Consider the following 23,751-nt stretch of genomic DNA (forward strand, 5'->3'; position numbering starts at 1 on the left):
TAAAGCAGGAAAGCTGCAGCACATAGAAATCATCAGCTTGTGACAAGAATGTGAAATAACAGAACTTGAACAAGAGGGAGTGTATAAATATTTGGGAATTGATGAAAGATCAACAATAAAACATGAACAAATGTAAATAAAATTCAGTAAGGAATATTTTAGAAGACTTCAGTTAATCCTGAAAACAGCATTGACATCTAGGAACAAAATTCAAGCTGTAAACCAATTTGCTCTTCCTGTCTTAACTTACAGTTTTGGAGTGACTGACTGGCCCAAAAAGGTGTTGCATAGATTAGAGAGGAAAACAAGAAGGATACTTCTTGCTCATCAAATGATTTATAAAAATCAGTGCATACCAGTATTATATATTCCCTGTTCTGAAGGAGGTATGGGCCTCCTTGAAACTGTTTACATGTATATATCTGCGATCATGGGACTGTACACATATCTGCTGACCTCACAAGACCCAAACATAGTGAAAGTTTTGAAACATGAGGAGAATAAATCTAAGATGACTTCCCGTCTTAGTCTAGCAGAAGCATATCGGCATCAAGCAGGAATGGAAATCAAACCAGAAGTAGATAAAAATCAGGCAGCAGCTGAATGCGCCAAAAAACAAATGAAAGAATATAAGGTGAAGGACCAGATGAGAAGGCAAGAGATGTAGAACACGCATAAATATAGTTGCACATATAGAAAACTCCTGGAAGAATCTCATATTGATCAGAATCAAACTCAGGAATGGTTAAGGAGAGGCAAATTCAACCCAAAAGATGAAAGGTTAATATTGGCTGCCCAAGATATTAGGCTACATACATGTTGGCTTACAAAGCCCATTGAACATGTGGTATAAACAGACAAATGTAGGCTTTGTAAAACAGAATTGGAAACAGCTGCACACCTTGTAGTTGGTTGTGACATACTAATGGCAGAATGACTGTATACTGAAAGGCATAATAATGTTGCAAGACTTCTGCAATAGGGATTGTGCAAACAGTATAATATTGAAGTAGGTGAAAAACACTGGAAACATGAGTCACAAAGCACCATGGAAAATAATGAAGTCTACATAACATGGGGTCACCCTTTACCAACAGTTCAAAAGACAGATGTGAAAAAAACAGATAAAGTGGCCCATGAAAAGAAGACAAAAGTAGCATTGATCATTGAAATCACTACACCCAGTGACTACAGTGTCTTACATACAGGGAGACACAAAGTCATAAAATATCAGGATTTGTAGGCAGAAATGAGAGCAATGTGGAAGAAAGATACCCAGACAGCTCCAATAGTAGTAGGGGCAACAGGTCTTATAAAAAAATCTACAATTGTATTTATATATGTACCAATACTTGTAACTCCATACGAATTGCAGAAAGAGTCATTACTGGGCACATTGTGGGTGCTGTGAAGAGCACTTCCAGCTAACATCAAAGATTACTACAATACTAATTTCATGAATTTTAATCATGCTTTGACTTAGGAATGGGGTCCATTCCCATCGTGGTATCAAAAACCCAAAAGATTTGGAGAAATTAAAAATCGTGAAAAACAATATTCATAATGTAGCAGAAAGTATACTAAGAACTATGTCAACATGGGAATGAAGAAAGGAGATTATGCCAATAGGGATGATTTTGCTTAGTGGTACAAAGAACAGGCAACCCAAATGCTTATCTTGGAATGAGGTGGTAATAACACTCCATTCGGGGAAGAGACCTGTCTTGGATCTTGGTCAACATAGGACTGGAAACAATCTTGCTTGGAGATGTTAACACAGACTGGCAAAAGATAGCTCCCAAAGACCCAAGTTCAGATCAGCTATGTGGCTTCTCTAGATTAATCAAGACTCCAACTATAATTAGCAAGACCACATCTAAAGAATCCATCTTAGATTGGATTCTAGCATTCACCCCAAACAATGTTGCCACAAGTAAATCCACTAAGAACAACAACATGATAATGCTCCAACACGCCAGTAGAAGAAATAAAACGTCTCTTCTCCAGTTGCATAAAAACAGCATTTTTATTGTAACAGATTGAGCGCTTTCGTCCACTCAAACGTAGACTTCATCAGAATCTGATTGCAACTTCCAAACATTAAATTTAAATACAAAAAAATTAACAAATGAGATCTCATGATAAAGGTCTAATTAATGAATTAATGAATGAATGAATTAATTAATTAATTAATCAATTAAAAAATCTCATTTAAAAAGACAGTATACCTGAATGACCAGTTACATAAAAAATGTCATATAAAACACAGTACAAAAATAATATATAAATGAGCAACTAATTACTTTCTGAGTTGCAAAACAGAATTAATAGAGATATAATCATTAGTACCAGGGGAGTTTCTGGCATTTAATAATAATTGCCATCTTAATTCCTTCTCCTCTAGAAGTACTTTGCTGTAACCCCCCCCCCCCAGGGATTCACCTCCAAGCATTCTAAAATAGCAAATTTAAATTTTGAACAAATAGGATTGTCTGCAACGTGTCTGTACAAAGCATTATTAGGATTCTCCTCTCTTTTTCATATGATAAGTATGTTCATATATTTTATTACGCAATGCTCTGTTAGTTTTAACAACATAGAAACTCGGCCAATCACAGCACTTGGCTAAATAAACCACATTTAGTGTTACAGTTCCTTTTCATAAGGCAAACTTTGGTTCTATTGACATTGTCTAATATGATGTATTCATCTTCCAATATGGCCACACATTGCTTACATCTACCACACTTTCTGGTATTTCCATTTTTCCACCCTTTTGTCTTATTAACACTGATTATCTTGGTCTCAAACTTATGCTTCACATTAACCCCTGTTTTGTATATGAATCTGGGAGAATCCCCTAATAGTTTGTATATAACATTCTCACTTCTAAGTAAATTCCAATGCTTAGCAATTATATTTTTCACATCAGTGGATGAAGCATTGTATTCAATAACAAGAGCTCTACCAAATCCTTTGTCATCCTGTTTGTTATTAGGCGATATAAGCCCATTGCCTAATAAGGGTTTATATTTCTTTCCCCACTCAGTCTTGACAAAATGTGTAACATCATTGACTAACTTGTGGGGGTATCCACGATTAATAAACATACGACCTATATGGTCAATTTCATTAATCATATCACTATAATCAGATGTCATACGTGCTGCTCAGATACATTGCCCCTTTAATATACTATGCTTCTGATGATAAGGATGGTTGCTTGAGTATTCTAAATATGAATTTGTAAAGGTGTTTTTAAATCTGAGACTTGAAGCCATTGTCTGAATGAGATATATAAGTGTATAAATAGGCAATCCCTTCCTTACTGTAGGAGTGTGTAAATTTAAGGCAAATACTAGTGCTACTGATGTAGTTAACAAACCCATCTAATTCTTCCAAAGAGCCCAGCCATAAAATAAATATATCATCCAAAAAACGAATGTAACTTTTTAGATTAGTCTTATATTTACTGGTGAAGATGTACTGATTTTCCCAGTCTAAAAGGACAAGGTTAACAAATATGGGGTCACAAGAGGCCCCCACACCCACACCTTTAATCTGTTTATAGTACTCTCCTTCATAGTAAATAAAATTGCTGTCTAATACTATGGACATAAATTCAGTCAACAGACTAATCTTCTCACAGCAGTAACCAGAGTGTAACCTCATACTATTACTAAATCTGTTCAGTCCATCCTCTTCAGTTATACAGGAGAATAAGTCAGTGACATCAGTAGTGAGAAATATTAAATTTCTGTCCCAAATATTATGGTTTAGACATTCAAAAAAGTCCCAAGAGTCAGTAATTAGATGTTCAACATTATTGTATATATGCTTTAACCACCTAGCAGTGACTACACCAAAAGGAAATGCTTTAGAATTACTTACTGAAATAATAGGTCTAAATGGTGGCTGTAAAATGTTTATGTGTATCTTGGGTATACCTATGATTGTACCTAACCATGGTTCTTCAACTTTTAAGTAATTGTATAAATCTAATGTTATTCTTTGATTTAGAAGAAATTCTTCTAAATAAAGTCAATACACCTATGGGCTATATTAATCTCATTAATTGATAAGGTTTCGTAGGTACCAGTATTGTTTAAGATGTCATACATTTTATTTGTATATTCCAGGATGTCATATAACATTATGCCACCACCTCTGCCTGGTTTCATCACTTGGATATGATGGTTATTACATATATCATGTAATAATTGCAATTAACTAGACATCAAGGTGTGTCTCAATCTCATGTTTTTGTGCTTGTCCTGCAACTTATACAAATCTTCCATAATTATTTTCTCATACATCAGAAGGGAAGGATGTGATGGAGGGCTAAAACTACTTTTCTTTTTTAACTTGTCAACTTGCTCTGTCTTGGTAGAATTATTAAAATGAATAGCTAAATTCTGCTTCCTAATAAATAGTTTCAGTTCTATCAAAGTATCAACAAAGTTAAATTTGGAAGCAGGAACGAATTTCATTCCCTTGGAAAACAGTGAAAAATATTCCTTTTCCATTTTCCGTGAAGTATAATTAAAACCCTACTTGATAGCCTGCCAAAGTGAGCAGGAGCTATGCTACATAATCAGAGACTGCAAACAGCCCCACTATGTTCATCTTTATACCACAGTTAGAAGCCTCAGTAACTTCAATAAAGAAACTTTTACTTCTCACCTGCTCCAGATCAGCTGGGTTCTGCTTAAAACTCTTTCCCTTAATGAAGGCATAGACACATTTAAGACACTATATCTAAATGTCCTGACAGAACAAGCACCATTAAGACTCAAAAGAGATAAAAACAAAACAGCGCCTTGGTTAACTAAAAAAAATCAACTTGTACAGCTTAGGGATAAAGCCTGGAAGTCATGACTACAAACCAAATCTCAAACATCCCTGCAACAATATAGGCAGTTAAGGAACCATAGTAAACAATGCGGTGGTGGTGCTGCGGTAGCGTTGTCGCCTCACAGTAAGACTCTGTCTGGTTCGATTCTCAGCTAGAGTGTCTTCTGCATGGAGACATGTGTGAATGGGCGTACCTTTGTTGAAGGTTGTGCGTCAGGGCTGGCAACTCGGTATGTAAAATCAACTGCCAATCATTAGAGGACCGAAGTTCCGCTGTGGCAACCCCTAACCGGGAAAAGCCAAAAGGCACATTCAGTAAACAATGCATAAAACAGGACAAAATAGCTTATTACAGTGACACCCAAAATTCATAATCAAAGAATCCAAAACATTTCTGTAAATTAATGTATTCATTGCTCAGTCCTGGAAAATTAACCAACCCTGCCCATTCCCAACAAATAACTCCCAAAGCATCATTTCACAGTTTAACCCACATTTTATAAATAGAGTAATCTCCCTCCTACAAAACAAAACCACTACAAATCTAGCCATCCCACTCCAATTACTGAAGCCTCAATAGATGTTCACACTTACTCCAGTACCAACATCTACAATTAAAAATTATGTATGCACCCTCAAGGCAAAACCAACTGCCCCTGACCAACTTTCATCTAAATACCTCAATGTCACTATAGATACCCTTGTATATCCTGTTTTGATTCGACTAAAATACCCTATCCAAGAAAAACTTATCCCCAGCTTATGGAAAAATTCTATATTATACCCTTCTATAAAGCTGGTTAATCACTTGAACTCACAAACCATAGACCAATCACAATTGTCTTACTCTTATCTAAAATCTTGGAAAGATGTATTCACTCTCAACTTATTACATATACTACTTATCATAATCTCGTCTCTCCATCCCAGCATGGTTCCGGACCTAGTCACAGTACAATCACTGCCATTTTAAGGTTTACAGATATAATAAATCACAATGATTTGTTAATCTGTAGGCCAATCATTGAACATAATGCACCCTTTAGACATATATCTGTCCAGACACATGCAAAAACTGGTACGTCCATGAAGATACCTTATTAAAAGGATGCAAGGCCTAAACAACATGTCCTACATGGACAGACTCAAAACCATTTCACTATACTCAGTATCCTACAAACTACTGAAGGGTTACCTGTGTCTTGCATACAAGGTAATATTTGACCCATTATTGATGAATTTATTGCACATTAGCAAGTGAAATGGCATCATAAATACTCAGTATAGGGATCTAACACTCCTCCATAACATCAACAGAATGGTTTGGAGGGACAGGTATATCTCACAGGGGATACTGTTGTTGCAGAATAGACTCCCCATCCATATAATACATAAGTTCATCCCTTTCCATTTTCAAGTGCAACTTAGATCTATGGATGAGAGATAGAAATTTACCTCAGGACTGCCTTACGTACTAACAATGAACTGAGGCAGCTCCTAAATGCTTTATCCAATGTATGGGTTCTCTCAAATTATTTATGTCATGATTCAGGTATTCTCATTAGGGGTAATATATAATTATTGACCATAGATTAGGTAATGCTAATCAATAGCCAAATGGGCTAGGTTATTTTGTGTACAAAAGGGGAAATTGTCTAGGCTTAAAATGGCCTGCAAGAGCAGCTATCCTAATACGTATCTATGAAACTATGAACCTATGAACAATAGAAATTCAGGTCTTCTAACCTCAGCCCTGTTTCTAGATCTTTCAAAGGCATTTGACGCAGTCAGTCATCAAATTCTCCTAGCTAACTTTCTTCCTACATGCTATCACCTTCCTCACTTGTTTTCTTAGTTACCTCACTAACATGTCCCTAAAAGTGAAATGGCAAAATGATTTCTCCTCTTTCCTTCCAACAGCCATATAAGATCAGAATTCCACAAGACTCCATCCTAGGACCACTACTGCTTAACTTGTTTATCAATGACCTCATCACAGCAGCCAGAGAGGCCAACATAGTACAATATGCCAATGACTCCACTCCAGTATGTGCTGCTAATTTACTACCCATGCTCAGAACACTAAACTTAAAATATTTCTCCTCCATAGAAGCTTGACTCACAACTCCTTCTGAATCAAAAAAAAAAAAAAAAACTAAACTACTACTGTTCATCCCAAGTCTCTCTCTCCCCTCTCCAAAAAACTACCTTTTATATAATGTCAGTTAGCAAGACCAATATAGAGCTGGTATCCCACACCAAACTACTAGGTGTGATTATAAATAATCACCTGAAATTTGATCTCCACCTTCAGCAAGTCATAAAGAAGACACATCAAAAGCTAGTGTGCTTCTGTAGCTGTAGTGCAGGCAAAGCACTATCTTACTAACTCTGCTAGACAAAATGTAACCACTTCTTTTCTAGTGTCTACCCTATTATATGCCTCTCCTATTCTAACCAGTCTCAACCTCTATCAGCCAAACTAGAAAAATGCTGCAATAGTGTAGCCAGATTTGCAACCAACAGCACAGATCACATCATCACCTGTTTCTAACACAGCTAAACTGGCTCAAGTGAAATACTTGTCTGTTGTGCTCTCAATCACAACCTTCAAATTACTGCACATCCCTGAATTCCCAGTTCTTCATTTCATCATTCAGCCTCCCACTACCAGGAGACCTCTATGCTCCTCTGACAAATTATTACTCTCCATAACTAAACCTAAGAACAATGCAGTACACTCCCTGTAATCACACTGCATTGCTAACAGCTGGACTACCATAGCACTCTAGTCAAGAACAGTCTGAAACCTGAAAGACTTTAAATTCCAACACCTGATATATATATATATATATATATATATATATATATATATATATATATACACATATATATGGCTCTGCTCCTGCACAACCTCTTGTTAAACTGGTACTGATATAACGCTGTGCTGCACAAAATTGAATGTACTATTATCACAGCTATATCCTCCTCTATCATCCCATCTCCTTATCTTCCTTGTGCCTCTTCCCTTTCTTCCTTTCTCTGGGCTGCACTAACTCTTTACTTTACCTTCTGATGTCCTAGATTTTGAACAAGATTTATAGTTAAATATATTCTTACGAAAAACCTGACAAACTATGTATACTGATGACATTGCAATGCACATATCTCCCCGCATTTATAAATACAGTTGTATTCCTATATAACCCATGCAATGGTTATTTTTGATCAAAACTGTTTGTAAATGATGCAACTGATGTCAAGCATGTCTGCTGCTCAAGAATGAAGATGATTGTAAATGATAAAAATGCAAATGATGTCCATGATGTCTATACAATGAAGCTTTTCTCCCCAGTCCTCCACAGAAAAATGGTACAGCTCAAGTGGATACTCATGGTAACCAAATGCCAAGAAATAAACACATGCCAATAAATAAGTAAATATTAGGGATCCGAAGCAAACAAACAAAAATAGTAAAAACAATGGGCTGTGTGGGATGCTGTAATGGAATTTGAGCTTGAAGAGGATGATGACATGGAACAAAGTAATTAAGATCTATATTCATTTCATAAAGTAGACTCCAATACAAGGTAAGAAGTAACTTGCTGAATTGATAAGACCTGCAATATAATGAAAATAAACCAATATGATAAAATAACTCCTGATGTCAAATTAGTTTGTAAATAGTTAATTTGTGTGCTTAACTACTTTTGTTTAATGGACGATGTTAGATCAAGCATGAGGTTTAAGACTGAATAGAATATCTGATGATGATATTTGGATTTGCGTGCTTAACAAAGCAAATCCACTATTGTGCCTTGTTGCTTGGGTACTGTTGCTCAGTAGAGGCAGTATCTAAAATAATATTGAAGTGTTAGCTGTTAAATCATGCACTGAGAATTTAGTTTCCTACAACGTAGGGAATCATGTCCTAAAAATCCATGATGCATTTGCGGAAAAAATAATTCTTAATATCTCACTAAAGCCATCTAACTTATATTCTAAAATGTTATCCACTTTTCTCATATATTAATGTTTTATTGAAATATTGTACCCATGGGTGTTTTATGGATTCACTTGAGATACTAAAGGTTTCTGCCATGACCCCTCCTGATAGTAGATAACAATAGAGGTAATTCAGGTAGCCTTCCAGGATCTACCACTCTAGGAAGCTCATGGTCAGTGTTGGAGAAAGGCTGTGAAGCCTGGGCATGCTTTGAATTTGGGGTGATGCAGTCCAGCTATTTATTTATTTATTTATTTATTTGTTTGTTTGTTTGTTTGTTTGTTTTGTTTAAGTAAACAAATGCAGCTTTTCTTTAATTAAAAAAAGGAAATTAGCTAAAATAAAATGATAAAACCCTTTGTGATCCTTGTTTTAAGCAGTCACACTTGCAGTTCTCTTTGGAGGAGGTCAGACCAATCCATTCTTGGGGAAGAGCAGCAGTGGTAGATAGTGTTTTATTTATAATCTTGTCAGGTGTTCATGTATAGCAGCAGGTTGCTTTGCAGGTGACTATGCTGTGGGGACTTGTAAGCAACTGTGTGCAGTCAACAAGCTAGCTATAACTGCTGGCTGGAATTAGGGGTGCACTCTTAAAACTGTGAAACTGCCCACTGAAGGTCTAGTTATACTTTCTTATTTTTATAGTACTCAGAAAAACATCTAAACTAAGAGCAGCAAATCTTAGTCTAATTAGAATAATTCTTGATTCAGTATCCAAATGCTTTTAAGGTTGCCACTTTTTTCGAAGAACAGTTTATCATATCTTGCTGTTGGTTCTGCTGCTGATGTAAACAATTGCTAATTTACACATACAACTGAGCAATCATTTTATTTTATTTACTTATTTTTGTGACAGGCTATTGCATGTCATTGTTGTTGTTGTTGTCTTTCAGCTTTTCCCGGTTAGGGGTCACCAGAGCGGAACTCCGGTCTGCTAATGATTTGCAGTAAATTTTGATGAACGCCAAGGTGCCAGCTCGACGTTCAACCTTCAACAAAGGCACGCCCATTTACGCATGTCTTTCAAACGCCCACCCAACTGCGGGGAGGACATGCAGACTCCACACAGAAGGCACTCCCCACACTCCAGCCAAGAATCGAACGGGAGAACCTCTTGCTGTGAGGCAACAATGCGTCATTGTTATGCATGTGAATTTGATGATGTACTAAAAAAACATTCTGTAAAGGGTGTCTGCCAGAAATGGCTTTTTTAACTGAAAGCCAAGGTGAAATGACTGGAAAGTTTATTTGACTCAAGTTGATATGTCTTGAAAAAAGAAAGTTGCTTTCAGTATGAGGGGAAAAAGAATGAGAGTTTGGAAAGATTTTTTAGGGAGACATAGAAACTGGTAGAGATGTGACAGAATAGGTAACATTGTCTTCTAGTTGTGTCCAATTAATAAGACACACTCGTTTCCCTTTAACAACACTGATTTCCAGTCTGTAAATAAAATGGTCCTGATCGAGGCAGTTCTGATATAGACATTAATCTCCTTAAGTAAGAGTATATGAGACTAGAACAAAATGTGCCCTGCTGACAATTATTCTGATTAAAAGATAGATTGCTGCAAGTGCTTTTTTTATGTGTTATTCATTTATATGGTTAGTTGTTCAGATCTTAAGAGTATGTTCTGCAACACTGTTCCAATTTATCCTGCCTCGTGTTATGCTGAATTTAGGAGACAATAGCAATAAACAAAGAAAAACAAATACTAACCTTAGTACATGTCCAGCCTAAAATACCCAAAATACTTGGTAAAAAAATCTTGTTTTTCCTAGGATTGCTTTATAATTCTGCTAGCTGGTTGTACAGTTGATGCAGCAGATTGTATATTACACTACAACTGATCTATAGTGATTGGAAGAGAGATTGGATAAGTAATTCACAAAGAAACAATGAGGATATACATATGTCTCCCAAATATGCAACAAAATCTAGAAGATTAAGGATTTTTGCCTGGAACTGTATACATGGGTTTTTATACCCCAAGCAAGCTCCAAAGAATATTACCTCAGGTAGACAGCAACTGTTGGAGGAGTGATGGGGAAGAAAGAGATAATTGGGAACATATCTTCTAGGAGTGTAATAAGTTGGCAGACTTTAAAGATTCCATGTAGTCTGCACTGTCAGAGATGCTGGGTGAGCAAATTAGAGTAACTAGGGAATTTATTTTTTGAGCTATGATACAGAAAAAGAATTGCCTAGACATAATAAGGCTTTATTGAGTCTAATTATGATGGCTGCCAAAAAAAAGCAGTTGCTGGAAAATGGAAATCAAAGTCTAAACTAATTTTATTAGAAGTAACAAAGATAGTAACAGAGATAAATCAATTGGAACTGTGATATTTGGAAAAGGGTAGGAGCAAAATACATAGCAAAAATGGGAAATGTGGGATTAATATGTGCAGAGGAAGAACGAGGTTTAAAATAAAATGAGATTTGAATGAGCTATGTAATGGTCAACTGCCAATGACTGGATATAATAAAAAGTGATGTATACTGTTTGCAAAAAAAGATCTATAGTTAGACACATTTTAGGCAATTTATTTTGTGTGTGTGTGTGTGTGTGTGTGTGTGTGTGTGTGTGTGTGTGTGTGTGTGTGTGTGTGTGTGTGTGTGTGTGTTTGCAACATTACTGAGCCATGTGTGTGTGCATATTGTGCACATGTGTGAGATTTGAATATTATGAAAGAAAGAACTTATTGAGATAACAACCTATTTAAAATTGTGACTCAGATAACAACCTATTTAAAATAGTGACTCAGATGGCAGCTAACTGGATATTCCTAGTACCCTTTCGGTCACCATGAAATACATTCCAGCAGTGTTGTGTACCACTGAATGCCCTGTTAATGAGGCCGAGGAAAGAAATGGGAAATAAATAGGGGTGAGGGAGAAGACTAACAAGTTCCACCCATTGGACAGGAGAGGAAAGTCAAAGGGAAGTGCTTGGAACAGCCATCTTACTTAATTGATGAGTACCTTCCCCAGTCTCTGGATTAAGTGTCTTCTTGCCTAGCAATTTGATAACATCCTACCCTTCTGCATGTGGCCACAGAGACAAACAATTTTTTCCAGAAAATGGCATTTGTCCCCAAATTTTTATTCCAATAAACACACAGGTATAAAGCCATTTAACCAGGTTATTTAAATAACATCACAATTCCATAACTGTGAATCAGAAAACCTTGCCACACAATAACTAATCACATATATTTTGCCCATATAGAGTAGTTATCCAACCTCTGGGCATCAGCCTGCTTGACAGACCTTTGCCAAGTAGTGCAACATACTGACCACACTGGTCTGCTTGTTCAGTCCCAAGACAGTCATTGTGCACCACTCAATGCTCCATAATGACAGTGAAGCCCAGGAAAGAAGGGGGCAGTAAAAAAGGGGGAGAGCCACACAGAGCCCACTGATGAGTCTGCAAAGTGTAGCCTCTTCCACCCTTTTCTGGCCAAGCCACAGTCATTGTCTTGTCTCCGGATTGGGCAAAATCAACAATAGGTTACCTGTGTAAGCATCCAAGTGAGTATGCTAGGTACATCTGGCCTCTACAACAGCAATACATACTGTAACATGGACTCTGCCTGATACACCAGCAAGATCTCCTTCATTCCTCCCTTCTTTACCTATCTATTGTGTGTGTGTGTGTGTGTGTGTGTGTGTGTGTGTGTGTGTGTGTGTGTGTGTGTGTGTGTATATCTATCTATCTATATATATATATATATATATATATATGTATATATATATTTTTTTTTTTTTTTGCATTCAGCATAACAGATCCATGACCAACATGACATTGACTTCACTAACTAATAAACAATACCAAATTCACAATTCTGCTTGACTGTTGTTGCTGTTGTTACTTTTCTTCTATTCCCTTTTTTAACTTTATCTTATCCAGCCATATAGTTGGCATAATGGTTAAGGTCTTTGTCTCCCTTGCATACTGTACAAGGTTCGACCCTGCCCTCTGGCCAATGCCTGTATAGAGTTTGCATGTTCTCCCCGTGTCTCTGACGGCTTACTCCCACATCCCAAAAAACACACTGAGTGTTTCTTTCACAAAGTCACATGAGAAATAAGTTGTTTGGCATCAGCACAGACTATAGATAGTGCCCATTGGGGAAAGTGTTGTATAGACCAACCACATTGGGCATAATCTGTGGTACACAGTGTCTTCTGGGTAGAAGAACACAGATCAAAGACTGCATGCCATGTTAGGGTTAGCCACTCAACAGTGTAGAAATTGTTTCTAGGTAATTTGGTTGTTTTTGGCTGTTTCCCCCAAAGAACATAAAGGCCAACTGGCTGGCTTGTATCCAGTTGCCAATATAGCTCTGTTGAGTAAAAACTGGATGTAAAACCAGTAAACTTGCCAAACATGAATTAAAGACTGTTGCAGTCAATATAGTTTCACTGACAGGAATGAGCTTGTCAGTAAGTTACATGATAGTAAGATGGAGGGTGGACATCCTCAGTGTTCAGAAAACAAGGTGGAAGGGGAATACAGCAAAGCCACTTGGTTTGGGATCAAAAATCTACTACTCAGGAACAGGACCGACTAGAAAGGATGTGTGAATTGCAATTGATGGAGGGACTTCAGAAGACAGTGAATGAATTAATAACAGATGCATGCAGTCTTGTGGTAATCAGACTTCAGTGTAAGGATAGGGCAGTATTCCTAATCTCAGCCCCACAGCAGGATTGCAATAGTGAGGAAAGGCATGCATATAGACAGTAGCTGCAGGACCTAGATAATGCAGTCAGCATGAGTTAGTGTTGATAATGGGGACCTGAATGCCCATACCAGGATAGGCAGAACAGGATATGAGGACTGCATGAGTCCACATGGGTGGGACAAGGCCGTTTTAACCTTCTATCTGGCAAATGGCTTAATGGTGCCAAGACATCAATCAGGAAGAGAGACAGCCACTAGATCACATACAGTAGTGGCCAACATGCAACTCAGGTAGACTTCTTCCTTGTAAGGGAAAAAGAGTAGAATCAGTAAATGCAAAATCATCCCCAGATAAACAGTGGGCATGCAGCACAAATCAATAGTTGCCACAGTCAGCTGCAAGCTTTGGTCAGAGAAGACTCTAAGGTTAACTGAGTCTAGGCTGAAGACCTGGAGGATGACTAGAGAGAAAGCACAACAGTTCAAGGAAATACTCAGGGCTGTAGCACCTCAGGGAAAAGAAGAAGTAGATGGAGTTGAATAAGTATGGCAGCGCTTCAAAGCAGCATATGAAGGGAGTATGGAACAATATGGAGCCAAGCCAGGTATGGGAATAAGGAAAGGACAGCTGGTGGTGGAATGCACAAGTCCCAAAAGTCATCAAAAGAAAGAAGGATGCAGGAAAATGTGAGAGATAGAAAAGATGGACCAGGCTAAAGAGGAATACTGGTTGGCTAACAAAGAGGCTAAGAGAGGTAATGCAATATCAAAGAAAAATGCATCAGATTCACTCTACCACCTTCTGAAAAGTGACTTAGTCGATAACACAAAATAACTATATCAGTTTGTAAGGCAAGACAGAGAGTTAAAGAAGATAATCAGATACCCTTCATAAGGGATGCCAGAAGCAACCTGCTTGCCAGCCACAGGACATCAAAGGCAGAAGGAAGGGTTACTTCCAGCCAGCAGCTGGCTTCTGAAGGAAGAAAACCTGACAGAAGCTATACTGCCTCAGACATGGTCAACAATGAAAGAATAAAAGGAGCCTGCTCTAGAAGTAGTAAGAACAGCACTAAGGAAACTTAAGTTATGTACTGCAACTGGCTTAGATGAAGTCACAGTAAATATGATCAATATGTTAGGTGAGTTGGAGAAATGGCAGCTGAGGGTACTCACAGCAGTATAGAGAGAAAGGAGTATCCCAGATGACTGGAGAATAAGCATACTAGTGCCAGTGTATAACAACAAAGGAGACATTCCCAACTGTGAGCAGTAGAGGTACCAAACTCCTGTCACACTGCATTAAAGTTCTGCAGAGCATGACTGATAAATGAATATTCAGAGTAGTAGAAAGCAAGAGATGGGGGGTGAGCAGTTCAGATTCAGATCATAATGTAATACACCTGACCTGATGTTTGCAGTGAGATAGGTAAGGAAGGAGAAGCTAGAGATGACAAAAGTACCCAAATGGCCATTCTTAGACTTGGAAAATACATATGACATGGTCCCAAGAAAGCTAATTTGGGCAATCCTGTGATAGTTCAAAGTCCTAGAAACACAGTTCATGTTAATGTAGGCTATGTACAATGACCCAAGCACAAGTAGGAACAGTATTTTGACTCACAGATGGGTTCCCAGAAGGAGTGGGCATGCATCATGGTTCAGCTGTGAGGCCACTGCTGTTCACACTGGCAATGGACTACTTTAACAAACAGGTCATAAGGCACAGATCAACAAAGTTGCTGTATGTAGTTAATGTGGCATTACAGGTGTACTCTGAACAAGAATGCCAGCAAAGGTTTGTGGAATGGAATGCAAAACCAAAGGCAGGTGCAATGAAACTGAGTACAGATAAAATAGTTGTAATAACAGAAAATTGGGGAAATGAGAAGAAGATGAGGATTGAAGTAGAATGGAAAATAGTGGAACAGGTTATCAGCTTGAAGTACTGGGGGGGTGATTGAGGAGAAAGAAAATCTGAATGAAGAGGTCAATGCTAGAATCAGACACAGAGTGTCAGGGGTAGTGTATGATAGAAGAATGCCAAAAAAGCTGAAAAGTTAGGTTATAAAGCATTGGTGTGACCAGTACTATCTTATAATACTGAAACCTGGGCAATGAAGGCAGAGCAGTTCAGCAAACTGGAGGTGATAGAGATGAATTCGCTGAGGCAGGTGGTAGGATGCACACTGTGGGACAGATGAAGAAATGAGGAGATAAGAGTAGAAGCCAAAGTAGCTCTAAATGCAGAGAAAGTCAAGGAGAACAGATTACAGTGGTTCAGGCACATGTGTAGGAAAACAGAAGACAATCTAGTGAAGAAGATTTGGGACATATAAGAAAAAGGCAAGACAAAATTAAGGTGTTCAGCAAAGAGATGGATGGACTGCGTGAGAGAAGATCTGTGATAATCAGACAATGGTGGTAGGAGAGTGGCATTGAATTGAGAGAGATGGCAATAGTTGACATGACACCCAAACCCCATGTTGAAAGAAATGGGAAAAGGGGTTGATGATGACCATTATTCACCCACTACCTTGTTTATTAAATATTTATTTTTTACACAGTGCTGCAAAAAAAGTTATGCATTTAAAGAATTGAAAAATGCAAATTAAATAATTCAATTCCAATATCGCAGAAATGAAACCTGCCAGGGAAAAAATACTGGGTCTTCATCAGCAAACTTGAAGTGCTCTAGCTCTACAATGGTAAAACCCAGGAGATGGACCACCCTGGCAATTCTTTGATTAAAGAATCTTCCTATCAATTCCGTTGCCAGTGGGTTCACTGCTCCAAACCATCAGAGCTGTAGAATTATAGTTGACCAAATAACCAGATCACCAGAAAACCTTCACTGTGATATTGTCATGTCTCTAAATATTGTGGATTACAATTATTGCTTAATGACAGTGCTGATGTCTTTTTCCCATAAGTGGATTAACAAACCTTGTATTGGATCCATATGTGAAATAATGAAGTCTACTGCTGGCAACAGCAATCAGAATAAAGTCCTGGGAAGTCCCCCCAAACTCCATCTTAGGATGATGAGTTGGGCCTCAAATTCAGGCAAATCAGACATAATATTGCTCTTTTTCCTGCCTGTGTTATAAATACATGCCCTAGTATATAAATAAAAGCCCTAGTATTACGATACTCTTGATACCTACAACCAAATAAAGAACCACTAATGATAAAAATATATAAATAGCAAGATTATATAATATACTACCACCAACTAACATTCCCCTCCTGATTAGTGGCCTTTCCAATTAAATGGGAAGCATCCCACTTGGTAATCCATGCATCATCAGTTCCTTGCAAAACAGGGAATCTAGGTTTCTAGGTGTAATCAGGTGAGCAGAACACAGCTGGAAGACAAAGTCATGAGGGGTAGTGCCTTCTAAAACCTGACATAGCTTTAGCACCCACTGCACTGGACAAGTGATCATACATGAAGCCCTGTCCAGTGATATATGATGGGTGGTTGGGGACTGACATAATGATTAAGGTGTTTATCTCAGAAAACAAGAAGTACAGGATTTGATTCTCAGCATGGACAATTGGCTAGGCTTTAAACTGTCCACAAAGGCAGCTAGCCTATTACTTACCTATGAACTTATGAATCTATAACATACTCCATGCTGATCAGTTTTGGAATGTAAAGTCCATACCAAAACCAAACTGTGGGTCAGGATAACATTTATCCCTTCAAGCAATTATTGATCCTGAAAGCCCCCACATATAGCCAGTATACAAAAGCATTGCCCATATGACATATGTACAATAATCATCAACCACTGAGGGTACACCTTGAATGATAAAGGATGACAGAGCTCTGTTAATAGGCCACCTACTGCCCCTGTAACTGTTTCCAGCCTTTTAATATCCTAGCAATTGTTCAATACTTCTCATAATCAGGCAACCCATTAAACTTTGCCAACCAGCCGAGGGCAGCTGACAGAATTTGAATGTGCCCCATTTAATAAGCACCTGTGTATTACATAATGCCTACCAAGAGAAGGGACACCATGGCCTCTCTCATTGCAGCAAGATAGGACAAAATCTGCAAAGGACCATCAAGATGTCCTACATGCCTTCCTGGTGTTAGTACCCTAGGAACTCCTTAACAGCTGAATCATCGTTCCTCTCCAGTCATTCACATATCTGGTTGGATAGCGATAGGGCAGTCCTGTGCCTTTGGTGCCAACTTGAAACATTTGAATATCTGCAAATGAGAAAGATTGCCTGCTATCAGACTGTATTTGGCTGGGACATGCCTAGCAGAAAATGTCAGGTTGATATGGAGGCTCTGAAGGACTAGTTACATCAGTAAAGAAATGAACTTAATGTAGCCTGAGGACTTTTTCAACAACATCTGTACTACTGAGACTTAGAAAGGTAATGTCCCTCTTTCACTCCACCAAGCATGATACTGGACAAAGAGCTGCAAAACTTTGACTGTCCAAGTAGGCCCCAGCCCTTGATCCACAGCTGCATTAGTAAAAAAAGTGAAGTGCAGTGTATCAGAGGACACCCAATCAATCATCTTGTCACAGGGAAATACCACTGAATTGAGAAAAGAAACTAATCCATAAGCGAGTCATCTGTCACCCAGTTAGTCACCTCACCCAGTGATGTTTTATGGACCCTTTTCAACAGATTCACCACTGATCATATAAATATCCAGCCTGGAGACATGGCTTGCCTAGCAAAATTAGGAATTCCCAAAAATTCCATGGTCTCCTGAATCCTCACTATGCACACAGCTTAAAATGTGTTAATAGCCTCCCTCAGTTAATCTAACAACTTAACAGATGATGAAGAGAAATCACTTTTCAACTTTAAAATGCCAAAGACTACAGAGATCAGTTTTATCCTTTAGTAGCAGTACATCAATCTGCTTGCATAAATCAGTAAAGTGATTCATGACTTTTTTTCTACCTTGAGCCTCATTGCCTATGACCAAAAAAAATTCATCCAAGTAATTGACTGCCACCTGTTGCACAGCCCTGTATTGCCAGCACACCTTAAGAGCTGCACTGTACTTCTTAAACATCAGGATGGACATGTCAATGTAAAAGTGACCTGTGAAGCTCATGCAAAAAAGTGTCTAATCCTTTTTACAAATAGGAAGTAACCAGAAAGCAGCATCAGTATCCAATTTCTCCAAGCAGGCATCCTGAAATTTCTTGAGGATTCAAATTACCCCCTTCAATGAGTCATGATGGACTCAGGGCTCATCCTTACTGTAGAAATCTTTGATCAAGAAACTGTGAGGGAAGCATACATGGTGTATCAATCTAAATTATCATTTCTTCTTTTATGAATGAACCCTGATAGGGAGATTCAAAAGGGAATGAAAGGTGGCCCCTTGAAGGGAATTGCTACCTTGCTCACAGACACTTCCAAATTAAATAATATCTGAACTCTTTTCTCCTTTCCTACAGCTGACCATAAATTATGGCAAGAGATGCCATTTATGGACGCTTCAGATGGAATGCAAAAACAACCCCCCCAAAAAAAGCTTTGCAACAAAAACATTGCAACTTGCACATCTGGGAAGTTTTGTAATCCATTAGCAAATATATCTACCTTGATGAGTGGATGTGTGACTCTACTTGTGGGTAATGACATGAAAAGAGTGAGTTCCTTGAGATGCCAAAATGAACTCCTGCCTGTCCCCATCTGTTCTGCACATTGATAAAACCTGCCTGTTGTCCCCTCTTTGGAGAATACTACCATGTGTCTACCTTGCCTTTGACCAGCTTTTGACCACCAGATGCCCCTTGTCACATTGTGTGCAAAAATGTACAGTGTTACAAGCACCATTATTAAAAGCCCAGCACATGATTCCCTTGTCTGCCTGTTCCTCTCAATCACAGAGAACATGAAGTCTAGACATATCAATCATATCACTAAGTCAAGTGTCGAAGTGATGCTCATCCCTTGTGGTTTCTTATTTAAAGCCTGCAGTTTCCTGGATGGTCTGGTCATACCAGATCCATGCTCTTCTCCCCTAACACAATAATTCTCCTCTAGTGTATTAAATATGAAAGCAAAGGCAGTCCTGCTGTGTATCCCTCTCAGTTATTAATGACCTGCACAAAATGAAACCTGCAGTCCAGTTGCCCACATCCTCAACTTAAACCTATTAATTTCTATGTTCCCCAAAATGATCAATGCAGCTGCCAAATCTGTAGCTACTGGCCCTTTGTTGTCCTCCACCAAATGCTGAATTCCATCATCATCTGTCAAGTCAAATAAGTCAATCAATTCACCCTGGCAGATTTTATCTTCAATCACAGCAGGGATGTGCACTGTAATAGGACCCCCCCCCAAACAGTAGGATAAGTCCATTGTCTACCAGCAGACTGTCTGCTGCATTGACTCCAGAAGCTATAAAAGGATTGCCTTGCCACATCAAAGACTGCTGACTGGGTAACAGGATCTGAGGAAAAGCAGAAGAAAAGGGACCTCATGTATCCAGAGCTTCATCCCTAACACCTGTAAGAAATGCCTGCTGGGAATTCCCAAATCCTTTCTCCATGACCAGTTCAAAAAGTTTATACCTACCTTGCCCTGGCAGTCCATCTAAAAACCCTTCTAATGCTCCTCAGCTGCTTAGCTCTGCTGACCAACCCCCTTCTCTATACTCTATATTGACCACATCACTTGGTGAGGAGGATGATGGCTGACTGACCACAGAATTGTCTGCCATCTGGTTTCCATGCAAAGAATTGGATGCCTGTTTCCTAGTTTACCACCTCAGCTTCTTTGCTACTAGTTCATTCTCCCTGGCATCTTTTCCTGCAGGTGGCATACTTGTCCTCTTACCTGAACGTTCTGACTGCTGTTCATGTTCTCAGCAAGTCCTTTGAAAAATACCCCAATTCATCAAATCTCAATGCAATATTAGGTCTTGCAATGCAATCATGTCTGTAAAAAAAAGAGAAAGGATAGAAACATATTAGCCATATTCTCACAGTACGACTATATACAAGAAATAGCCACTAGGCAAGATAAGCGCCCCCCTATCCTTAAGTTATACAAGGGATTTTCAGACAGAAGTATTCATATTATATACTACTTCATTATAATATTTACTTATTTTTTAAATTCTGACAGAGTTATTCATATTATATATTAATTAATTATAGTGTTTATTTATAATTAAATAATAAATAAATTTAGCAACTGCTTGGACTCAAATCTTGTACCTAATACTTACCAGGCAAGTGCACTATTCATATAAGAAAGTCAGGCATCCTTCTACCATTATAATGCTGGCGAGCTATGAACTGCTAACTAAAAAGATGGGTCTATATCACTTTATCAAATGGCTATTCATCTAACCCCTATTTGTCTAAGCCGCTCTTCATCAAATGGCAGGTTTCAAATGTTATGTATTTTTTTATGGTGGCTTGGTTGGCTAACCACTGTATAGCTGTTTGATAAAGTGATATAGATCCTAAAAAGATACCCAGTGAATATGATTGTGGGGTCATTTGGAAGAAAAATAGTGAATTACACTTACTAATGAAATAAGTATTATATTTTTTAGTTTTCTTTTTCTTCTGAAACATGTTATTTTGGATACTCTTATGTTGGCAATTATTCATGCTAAAAGCAGTGCAGTTAAAGATTTCCTGATCTGGAATCAAGAATTTGAAAGATATACTTGTATTTGCTTCCATTCAGCAAACTGACACTGCACCTCAGATCACCATAATCATGTGAGGTAGAAATCCCATATTATCTCCATGAGATAATTTTTCATCCCAGCTGACTTACCCAGTGACAGGGGGAGCCTCCACTCCATACACAGTGAGCAGCAGAAGTAAAAGCTGATAGTACTCATCTCTGTTAGAAAAATATGTATTAATGTGTGTATTAGCAATATGCTTAGTGCATTTAGAAGCTTGAGAAAGAGTTAGCACATTTATTCTATTTCATACTGCATAAATCTGTACAAACTGCAGTTGCTTTCTGACCTTGTATTGTTAGCTAAAATCTTGCTTGTGCCTTGGAAATTTACTGAGAAACAGGTGATTTCTGCTTGCGTTAGGAAAATAATGAATAGAACAATACTACTTGTATGAAACTTAGACAAGAAGTTCTGCTGTGCCATGAGAAAATACACAGCTGCAGAGGTTACAGATAATTAGTACAAAGCCTGCTTGAAAATATGAACTGCAATCAGCATTTGCTTGTATCTGTATTAGAAAAGTACCTTGAAATGTAACACTGTACAATAGATGCTTGTAAACGGATTAATGGTCACCAAGGCCAGGTTGTTTTTCTGAAAAGTTTCTCACAAATCTAATCATGTCAGCAGAAAATCTGAGTAACATCTGCTGTAGAACAATGCTAAAAGTTGTGTTTGATTACATCAGCTTAGAAGGCCATGTCTTGTAAAATAGTATAAGAATGAACATACTTCCTGTTAGTAGTTAGACAAATCCTTGTATTTTCATGCTTTTATCTCCTTGCTGCAAGTAAATTAAAGTGCCTTAACTGAACCTTACGTGTATTGGTCTTTGAAGTTTTTTCCTTTGACAGATTGGTTCTTCGGATTGGAAACCTTCACTTCAGATCAGACAGGCCAGGTGGCTTGAAACCATACGGGGAAGAAACCACATCGGTTCTTCTTATTTGAAAAGTCCTCCGACTGAATTGTCATACAAAAGAGGCCAGCCACTTTCTGATCTGTGACTGAAGGATGGGTTTACTCAACCAGTTGATCAATCATGAAGGCTCAGGTAAGGTGAATCTATCTTCTTTTTCTGTTTTAGATCAGGGACTAGATTTGTATTTGTTCTGTTAGAGACTTTATTTATAAGTCAGGGACAAAAAGATTACTGTCTTGTCATAGATCAGGGAAACAGAGTAGGTAGGCAGTCATTCTGAAGAGACTATAAAAACATCCGTGGTACCACGTTAAAAATAAGGTGTTACGTAACGATTAAAAGGGTAGAACAAAATGGGTAATAATTGTACAAAAAGGTCCCAAAATCCGCCGTTAACGGAAGACTCAAAATACATGCAGTATCAGCGTGCTGATAATATTAAATACTACTCAAAATGGGTTAATAAGTATGAATTTGATGGTAAACTAGAAAAATCCTCACTTGTCAAACTTGTCAAACAGCTTAAAACCGATTCTAGAGGTCAGATAAAAAAGCAACGTCAATTAGGAATTCCTCAGGCACATAGGTGGATTGAGGAAGTAAACCGAAGGGAACAAAAGAGTAATAATTCAAAAGCAATGTTTTTAGATAAGGAGGACAATAACTTAGTAATAGCATCGGCCCCTCCGCCTCCTTTACCAGAATATGAGGCAAGTGAATGAGTTAGTCCACCCCTGCGATATCCTGCTGTCACTATGAGTAGAGACACTACAAAAGCGAAACCGTTTATTAGAGATCCCGTTGAGACTAGGTCTCGAACACGGGCAGGAAACTCAAAAGGGGACATTGAGTTATATCAAATGGATAGAAATTCACGATTTATGAGTGAAGAAGAAATACGCCCACTTATAGCAGTGCCTAATCCTCAGGCAGGGCAAAAAGGTCAGGACCAAACTATTCTAGTGTATAGACCCTGGAATTTGGAAGACATCCGGAAAGCCACTGAGGGAATTCCCCATCCAAAAGTTAATTTTAGAAAGTTCTTAGAAGATTTGCAAGGAATGAGGCTGAGTTATAATTTAAACAGAGAACAGGTAGAAAAAGTAGTCAGACAAATTGTGGGACCAGATTGGCACATGATTAGTGGCGACTGGAATCCCCGTGATATTGCACTCAGGCCCCTCCCACATAGCAGCGCAGAATTAGACAACAGAGTGAAAGGTCTTACAGACTGAATCTCTGAAAAATGGAAGCCTAGGGCAGACTGGACTTGCATTAACCAATGCATCCAACAGGAAGGTGAAGCTATTGACCGATATTATGCCAGACTATTAGAATGTTTTAATAACCATTGTGGAATGCAGGTTCCTGAAGATCAGACACACGATTCCCCATATGAGCAGCAGCTAAATAATGCATTTTTGAAAGGCAGTATTGCACCTACAAGCAGCTTTATTACAAAACACATGGTAGATCATCGTACAAGCAGGTTACAGTCATTGCTTGAATATGCTAGACATGCCGAAAGGCATTTTAATAGCAAAAAGAAAAAGAAAGCCCAAGTATTTTCTGTAGA

The sequence above is a fragment of the Protopterus annectens genome, chromosome 2.part2, assembly GCF_019279795.1.
Source record: "Protopterus annectens isolate FY-2018-M chromosome 2.part2, PAN1.0, whole genome shotgun sequence".
Lineage (NCBI taxonomy): Eukaryota > Metazoa > Chordata > Ceratodontiformes > Protopteridae > Protopterus > Protopterus annectens.